Here is a 10,258-nt window from a genome sequence, read left to right on the forward strand (position 1 = left end):
TAATTATTCCGTGACTTTATTCCTACTTCTCATGCCCTTGATTATTTCCACGCTGGTTATTCTGGTGTCATGGCCCTTTTTTAAACCCCAAACATAACCATCATTATCGTTTCTCAGGGCCTTCCAATTGTCTTCCTCTTTCTGACATCTTATTCTTCCAAAAATCTAAATGTCCTAAATCTGTCCTAAAGGAAGTACATCCAGAACACTCCTTGGAAGTTAAAATGGCCCAACTTCATCTCACCTATTTTAGTCATATTATCAGAAGGAACTCTCTTCTGGAGAAGGCTATCATGCTTGGTAAAGTAGAAAGTCAGCAAAAAAATAGAAGACCTTCAACAAGGTGGATGGACACAGTGGTTGCAATGATGGGCTCAAGCATAACAAGGATTGTGAGGATAGCGCAGGGCAGGCAGTGCTTTGTTCTGTAGTATATAGGATTAGTTGGATCAACAACACCTAACAACAACAACATCTATCTAGTTACACCACAGGGATCTCTGGATGGTGTAAACAGTTAGCATGCTCAGCTGCTATTAAAAGGTTGGAAGTTCCAGTCCATGCAGAGGCACCTCAGAAGAAGGTTGTGGTAGAAGACACAAGATGCTGGCTTAGTCAGATGAACTATACTGTCTCTTTGTAGCAAAGTCCCTCAAAAATCAAGTAATACAGGTGCAGACAATCCTAGAACTTGACCATCAGAAAGGATGAATAAAGAATTGAATCAAACACTGTCTTAAGCTGGATTCTCCACAGAAGCAACACCAATGTGTGTGTGTGTGTGTGTGTGCGCGTGCAAGTGTGTGTATGGAGCTGTGGTGGTGAAATGCCTAAGCCATTTGACTGTTAACCAGAAGGTTGGCAGTTCAAACCTACCAGCTGCTCTGCAGAAGGAAGATGGGAGAATCTACTTCCACTAAGATTTACTACCTCAGAAACCCAGTGGGGGTCACTATGAGTTAGAATTGACTTGAAGTCACTGAGTTTGATTTTTTTACAGAGCAACTCATCTGAAGGAAATGGTTCATTCAGTTGTACAGGCTGGCAAGTCCAAGTGCAGGGATCAAACATCAAGCTGTTGGCTTCTCCCAATTCATGAAACTGCAGAGGGTGATAAACCTAAGATAGGCAGGCAATGTAGCAGGCTGCTACCTTTGTTGTTGTTGTTAAGTGCCATCGAGTCATTTCCGACTCATAGCGACCCCATGCACAGCAGAACGAAACACTGCCCGATGCCGCGCCAGCCCCACAATCCCTGCTATACTTGAGCCCATCATCGCAGCCACTGTATCAATCCATCTCCTTGAAGGCCTCCCCCTCTTTCGCCGACCCTCCACCCTACCAAGCATGACATCCTTCTCCAGGGAATGGTCCCTTCTTACAGCATGACCAAAATAGGTGAGACAAAGTCTGGCCATTCTTGCTTCCAAGGAGCATTCTGGCTGCACTTCCTCCAGGACAGACCTGTTAGTTCTTTTAGCAGTCCATGGTACTTTCAGCATTCTTCACCAGCACCACAACTCAAAAGCATCAACTCTTCTTCGGTCTTCCTTATTCATTGTCCAGCTCTCACATGCATACCAGGTGACTGGAAATATCATGGCTTGTGTCAGGCGCACCTTAGTCCTCAAGGAGATATCCTTGCTCCTCAGCACTTGAAACAGTTCCTTCACAGTTGACTTTCCCAATGCTACACGTCGTCTAATGTCCTGACTGCTGCTTCCGTTGGCATCGATTGTAGAACCAAGCAATGTGAATTCCTTGACAACCTCAATCTTCTCTCCATTTATTGTGATGCTGCTCATTGGTCCAGTTGTGAAGATTTTTGTTTTCTTTATATTGAGACTTAATCCATACTGCAGACTGTATTCTTCAACCTTCATCAGTAGGTGCCTTAAGTCATCCTCACTTTCAGCAAGCAAAGTTGTATCGTCTGCATATCTCAGGTTGTTAATGATTCTTCCTCCAATCCTGATACCACGTTTTTCTTCATATAGTCCAGCTTCTCGGATTATTTGTTCAGCATATAGATTGTACAAGTGTGGAGAAAGGATACAACCCTGATGCACTCCCTTCTTGATTTTAAACCATGTAGTGTCCCCTTGTTCTGTTCGAACGACAGCCTCCTGGTCAAGGTACAGATTCCTCATGAGTACAATCAAGTGCTCTGAAATTCCCATTCTTCTCAATGTTATCCATAATTTGTCATGGTCCACACAATAAAATGCCTTTGCATAGTCAATAAAACACAAGTAAACATCTTTCTGGTATTCTTTGCCTTGAGCCAAGATCCATCTGACAACAGCTATGATATCTCTTGTTCCACGTCCTCTTCTAAATCTGGCTTGTCAAAAATTATTGTGACAGAAATAATGCTGCTACCTTTGGAGGCTGATAAATCCAAGATCAGTAAGTAAAATGGAAGATTGGCTCACAGGTTGCAAAGGCAACACTCACAAAATCAGCATGTAATATGACAAGCCACTTGTTCAAATCCAGGAACCAGAGATGATGATGAGCCAGATACAGGATCCAGATCCAGCAGAAATCCTGAGATCTTTGCAGGACATCCATGTACAATGGAAGCAGGCCACCCCAGAGGAAACTCCCATTCACCTGATTGACTACTCATAGCAGATCTCATCATGGATGTGATAAAGTATATCATTTGTAATCATGGGGGGAATTATATTATAAGTGCTAAACCACTTAGAATCATGGTCTAGCCAAGTTAACATACAAACTGAATTATAGATTCTGAGTGCTCCCTCTTTTTGCACTTGATCAGAGGCAGATCATGACTGCTTGCTAGTGTAGGCAAGAAGAGCATCATATGTGCTAGTTGAAGGGCCACACTCCTTTTCTTATCTGCCTTATTGGAGGCAGCAGAGGGTTTCATACTTTGGCTATGCAGTCCAACCTGAGTCCATAATATGAGCCTCCCAACTACCCAATCCTGTCTGCCATCTCCCTTGGCCACCTGACAAGCAGAAGTAAGCATGTTCTCAAGCAGCAATCTTCCTGCCACTCACCCCCACTGACCTGACAAGCAGTGGCAACTCCATAAATACATATACACATCCATCTACAACTCAACTCCCCCAATCTTGATGAGCAGCTGGAGTTGGGTGCCCATACATGAGCCCACTTGACATTTGCTCCCTGATGCAATGAGCAGTGATGACCACAGTACCCATGTATGCCTTGCCCACTACTAAAGCCCCCTGTCCCAGTGAATGGTGGCTACAGTATGACCAAATGCATATTCTGGCTAACTACTCACCTTCTGCTCTGACCCAAAAAGGGATTGTGACTGTGTGACAATGCATGTATCCATTTGCCATTTACACCCTTCCCATAAGATGGTGTGAAATAGTATCTGCTTGGCTACATGCTCATCTGCTCATAGAACACCCTCCCTAACTCAGCAAGCAGTGGTGACCACATCCACCCACTGCCATTCACTCCCTGCCATACTCCACTCCTCACTTGACTATTGGCTTTGACTATGCCTCCCACTTGCCTGCCACACCCACTACTCCTGCTGTGTCATCCATTCAGCAAAGGCCATCATCTGTTTCTCCACCACTGGAATGACACAAGCAGCTAACGATCATCCATCCCACCCTTTGCTGCTCCACATGACCAGTGGACAGAGACTCATGCTCACACTCCCAGTTGCTACCCCACCCTGGAAATAGGTGGGGAACACCCCAGTGCTGACACACTAGTGACTAGAGTAGCACACCTCCTTTACCCAAATGGATATTTCAAAAGAAAACAAAACAAAAAATTAGGGTGAATAAACAAACAATCCAATCAATACATAAATACATTAACACCTTAATGTCTTGGAGATAACAGATTACATGAAATACATAAACAGGAGACAATGGGCCAAACAATAACTAAGATAAAAGGCCAGAAATAGAGGAAGAAATACTAATGGCCCTACCTGATAAAGAATTCAAAAGACTCATATTTAGGATCCTCCAAGAGATTAAAGAAAATATCAAGAAAAACAAAGACAAAATTATTTTTCTTTGTCTAAAATAATTCAGGATAACAATAAAGAAGAAAATGACAAATTAATAGACAATTAAAAACCATACAAAAACAGCAATCCAGAAGATTCACACTAACTTTTCAGAAATACGTATCTCAATAGGAGGAGAATTGAATCAATACTAGACAAAAATCAGTGAATTTGGGGAACTAATTTGTTTGAAGGAGTTCAGGTGGTGTAGTGCCTAAGGCATTTGATTACGAACCAGAAGGCTGGTGGAACATTCAAAAAAAAGAATGGAGGAAAATGAAGAAATTCTAAAAGTTATTTGGGACCTATCAGGAGGATTAATTTACGTGACAGGAATCTCAGAACACGAGAAGAAAAAAAGAAATAAAATTTTTGAAAATATACTAGCAGAAAACTTCCCTGGTATCATGAAAGATGAGAAGATATCCATTGAACAATCTCATTGAATCCCATACAGGATATACCCAAAAGAAAGCTACCAAGACATGTCATAATCAAATTTGGCAAAATCAAAGACAGAAAGAATCATGACAGCAGGTTGAGAAAAGTGAACTATCAATAACAAAGGGGAACCAATAAGACAAAGCAGTGATTTCTTGGCAGAAACCATGTTGACAAGAGCGCAGAGGATAACATATATAAAAAACGCTGAAAGAAAAAAAAAAGCTGAACCAAGAACTATATATACATAAAAATTCTGTCTCCATTATGATGGCAAAACCAAGACTTTTCCAGAAAAACAGAAATTAAGAGAATTAGTAAAAAACAGATCAACCTTAAAATAAACATTAAATGGAGTCTTTTTCACAGAGAAACAACCACATCAGACAACAACCTGAGATCATGACATGTAACAGCATCACCCAGATACCAACCAAAATAAAGAATTTCCAGAAATAAAATAAAGCTACAAGACAGAAAACAAGGAACTGGAGATGTCAATCTGTATATGACTACAACTGTAAAATAAAAATAGGGAATAAATGGCATAGTTAAAGAACTTCCATAAGAACATGAATTCAAGATGATATCAAGCTAAAACCAACTTTTTAAAACTTAGGAAGATAAAGGTATGTTTCATGGTAATCACAAAGGAAAGCAATTAAATTACTTACCAAAATAAAGAAGGAAAAAATCAAATAGACTCACTAAACACAAAATCCACAAAGAAGAATATGAAAAGAAAATCCATAAAAACATAGAACTAAGCAGAATTGGCAATATTAAGTTCTGATATAATAGACTTTAAAGCAATATATGCAACAAAAGAAGAGGAAGGACATTGTATAATTAGTAAAGGATTAATTTACCAAGAAGACATAACCGTAATAAATATTTGTGCACCCAACATGAGAGCTCCAAAATACACAAAATGAATTCTAACACTATATAAAAGAGAAATATACAATTCTATCATAATAGTAGGAGAGTTAACACACCACTTTCAATGATGGACAGAACAACTAGAAAAAAATTCAGCAAAGATATGGAAGATCAAAACATCACAATTAACCAACTTGACCTCAAAGACATATATAGAACACTCCACTCAATGGCAGCACTGTACACATTCTTCTCCAATGTACATGCATCATTCTCCAAAATAGGCTATATTTTAGGACACAAAGAAAGTTTCCATAAATTATAAAATATTGAAATAGTACAAAATACAATGCTATAAAACAATGAATCAATAACAGAAAGAATGAGGAAAAAAAAACATGGAAACTGATAACACCAAAGTTAAAAACCACTTAGTAATAGATGCAATTAAAAATAATTTTAAAAATTGTCACAATAAAATGAGAATGAAAGCACAGGAGACCGAAACTTTTGGGACACAGAAAAAGCAGTATTCAGAGGTTAGTTTACAGCAATAAAAGTATACATCAAAATAAAGAATGGCCAAGATCAATACCTAACATTACAACTAGGACTAAAAGAAAATGAATAGCAAAATCTGTTATTGCAGAAGAAATGAGCTAGAGCAGAAATGAATGAATCAGAAACAACCAGAACAATCAACAATATTAGAAGTAGGTTCTCTGAAAAGATCAATAAAATTGACAAACCACTTACCAAATAGGTAGAAAATCTGAACAGTCCCATAACAGAAGAATAAATTGAAGAGATTAAAATCCTCTCTTCCCCAACACCTCCAGCCTCCGCCCCATCCCCCAAAAGAAAGCCAAGGCCCAGATGGCTTCACTGGAGAAATCTACCAGGCATTCAGAGAAGAGTTGACTCCAATCCCCAACACTATTCAAACTATTCCTTAACATAGAAAACAAAGGGATACAGTAGTCTATGAAGACATCATAGACACACTAGTCTATGAAGCCAGTATAACCCTGACACCAAAGCAAGGAAACTGGAAAAAAAAAAAAGAAAGAAAGAAAAACAAACAAACAAAAAACACTAAAAAAAGAAAATTATAGATAAATATCCCTGGTTTTATATATATCAACACAAAAATTTTCAACAAAATTCTAGCCAAAAGAATTAAACATAATAATAATAATACATAATGACAAAATGGGCTACTTTGAGTTTTCATTTTTTTTTCCATTTGCCTTTGCTTAGTGTGAGAATAGACAAGTATAAGAGCCATAACATGAATATATATATTCACACCAATGTTCATTGCAGTGTTATTCACAATAGTAAAATTTGGAAAAACCTGAGTGTTTATCAACAGATGAATGGATAAACAAACTGTGGTACATACATACATACAATGAAATACTGTGCAATGATAAAGAATGCTGATGAATCTATGAAACATCTCATAAGCTTGATGATTCTGAAGGATGTTATGCTGAGTGAAATAAGTCAAAAACCAAAGGACAAATATTGTTTGAGACTACTATTATAAAAAGTGAGAATAGGTTTACACACAGAAACATTCTTTGATAGTTACCGAGTGGGGAGAGGGAATGAGAATCATTAACTAGACGATAGACAAGAATTAATTCTAGTAAAGGGAAAGGCAACTCACAACCTGACCAAGGCAAAGGAAGACACAGAGAAGTAAGCAAGGAAGGACAACTACAATAAATGCAATATACAATCCTGCAACAGTAATAATAACAAACAATAATATATGAGTAGATACATAAGTAATTATGTATAATTAATAGGTGAGGAAGTTCGTATGGGAGTATACTCACATATATAAATAGGAAAGGTGGTTGATATTTCTACATACATAAGGGGTATAGACCAAAAGGGATGTCAGAAGAGACTGACACTCTTAATGGAGAGTAGCTAAAGCAAATGGAAGAAATGCTGAAATAAAAGAGCTGAACAGACAATTTCAAAGTGTGGCTTGAGAAGGCAAGGTAACATATTATAATGAAATGTGCAAACACCTGGGGTTAGAAAACCAATAAGGAAGAACATCTTCGACATTTCTGAAGCTGAAAGAACAGAATAAAAAATTCAAGCCTTGAGTTGCAATATAGAAAGATTCTATAGGCAAAGTATTGAATGATGCAAGAAGCATCAAAAGAAGATGGAAGGAATACACAGAGTCACTGTATCAAAAGAATTGGTTGATGTCCCACTATTTCAGAAAGTAGCACACGGTCAAGAACCAATGGCAATGAAGAAGTCCAAGCTGCACTGATGGAACTAGCATAAAACAGTGCTCCAGGAATTGCTGGAATACCCATTGAGATGTTTCAACAAACAGGTGCAGTACTGGAGGTGCTTATGTGTTTATGCCAAGAAATCTGGAAGACAGGAACCTGGTCAACTGACTGGAAGAGATCTATATTTGTGTGCTTTCCAAAGAAAGGTAATCCAACAGAATTTGGAAATTATCAAACAATATCATTAATATCACACACAAGTAAAATCTTGCTGAAGATAATTCAAAAATAGTTGAGGGAGTATACTGACAGGAAACTTCCAAAAGTGCAAGCGGGATTCAGACGAGTATGTGGAATGAGGGATATCATTGCTGTTGTCAGATAGATCTTGGCTGAAAACAAAGAATATTAGAGAGATGTTTATTTGTGCTTTATTGACAATGCAAAGGCATTCAACTGTGTAGATCATGACAAATAATGGCTAACATTACAAAGAATTGGAATTCTAGAACACTTACTTTGCTCATGAGGAACCTGTACTTAGACCAAGAGGTTGGTGTCAAACAGAACAAGGGGATACTGCATGATTTAAAATCAGGAAGTGTGTGCATCAGGGTTGTATACTTTCACCATACTTACTCGATCTGTATGCTGAGTCAATAATCCAAAAAGCTGGACTATATGAAGAAAGAAAAGCGCATCAGGCTTGGAAGAAGACTCATTAACAACCTGCAATATGCAAATGACACAATTTAACTTCCTGAAAGTGAAGATGATTTGAAGCACTTGCTGATGAACATTAAGGACTATAGTCTTCAGTATGGATTATACTTCAACATAAAGAACAAATAAATCCTCACAACTGGATCAAAAGGCAGCATCAAATAAATGAAGAAAAGATTAAAGTTCTCAAAGACTTCATTTTACTTGATCCACATTCAACACCCATGGAAGCAGGAGTCAATAAATCAGACATCTTATTACATGGAGCAAATCTGATGCAAAAAATCTCTTTAAAGTGCTGAAGAGCAAAGTTGTCGCTTTGAAGACTAAGGTGCACCTAAACCAAGCCAGGGTATTTTTAATCACCTATATGCACTTGACTGCTAACCAGAAAGCTAGTGCTTCAAATCCACCAGCCAATCCTCGGAAGGAAGATGGGGCAATCTACTTCTGTAGTGATACTGCCTTGGAAACCCAAGGAGAGACCGCTATTAGTCGTGTCCCACTCGACGACACATAACAACAACAACACAATATGCATGTGAAAGCTGGACAATGACTAAGGAACACTGAAGAAGAGTTGATGCCTTTGAATTATTGTATTGGTGAAGAATGCTGAAAATGCCACAGACTGCTAGAAGAATGAACAAACCTGCCCTGAAAGAAGTTCACCCGGAATGTTCCTTAGAAGTGAGAATGGCCAGACTATGTCTCACCTACTTTGGTCATGTTGTCAGAAGGGCCCATTCCCGGTAGAAGGATTTCAAGCTTGGTGAAATGGAGGGTTAACGAAAAAGGGGAAGCCCCTCAATGAGACTGATTGAAACAGTGACTGTGATGATGGACACAAGTATAGCGAAGATTGTGAGGATGGCACATGACAATGCAGTGTTTTGTTCTGTTGTAATACTGTCACTGTGAGTTGGAGCTGACTTAACAGTACCTAAGAATAACAGCAGGGAGCTCTGGTAGCATAGTGCCTAAGGCACTTGACTGCTAACCAGAAGGCTGGTGGTTCAAACCCACCAGCCACTCCTCAGAAGGAAGATGGGGCAATCTACTTCCTTAGTGATACTGCCTTGGAGACCCAAGGAGGGGTCACTATGAGTCATATCTGACTCATCAGCACATAACCACCAACAACCAAGAACAACAACAAGGGGTAGAGTTATAGAAACTATTCAGACTTTGGCACTGAACCAATGGATTTGAAGGCTAAGGACCATAATCTAGGGGGAACATCTAGGTCAATTAACAAAACAGTTCACAAAGATAACGTTCTACATCCTACTCTGGTGAGTAGCACCTGGAGTGTTAAAACTAGTGAGTGGCCATCTAAGAAGCAACTATTGGTCTCTTTCATCTTAGAACAAAGGAAAAGGAAGAAAAATGTAGATTCAAAGAAGTAATTAGTCCAAAGAATAAATACCAAGTGAACTACAGCTTCCTATAACCTGAGACTAGAAAAATTAGATGTCACCTGGTTATCACTAAGAACCATTCTCACCAAAACCACCATAACAGGTCTCAGCTAGAATAAGTAGAAATGGTAGAAGAAAATTAAAAAAAAAAAAAAAAATCAGACTTACTGATCTGAAAGTGGCTAGAGGAACCCCTGAGTCTATTCCCCTGACACAGCCTTCTAACCTGTAACCAAAGACACTCTTTCAGGCCACCTTTATTTATTTATTTTATTTTGAATTGGGTGAAACTTTACAGAGCAAATTCATTTTCCATACAGCAGTTCACACACATTTTGTCTCCTGACATTGACTACAATTTCCCACAGTGCAACAGCTCTTCTCACACTTCCTCCCCCTAGCCATCTCTTCTCTGTGTCCTTCCCTCCCACTGATTCCTGCCCCTGAGCTGTCTCCCTGTGCATACAAAGTCCGTCTCTTCTCCC

This window comes from Orycteropus afer, unplaced genomic scaffold (genome assembly GCF_000298275.1).
Source record: "Orycteropus afer afer isolate SDZICR_OR568_19922 unplaced genomic scaffold, OryAfe1.0 scaffold00072, whole genome shotgun sequence".
Taxonomy (NCBI): domain Eukaryota; kingdom Metazoa; phylum Chordata; class Mammalia; order Tubulidentata; family Orycteropodidae; genus Orycteropus; species Orycteropus afer.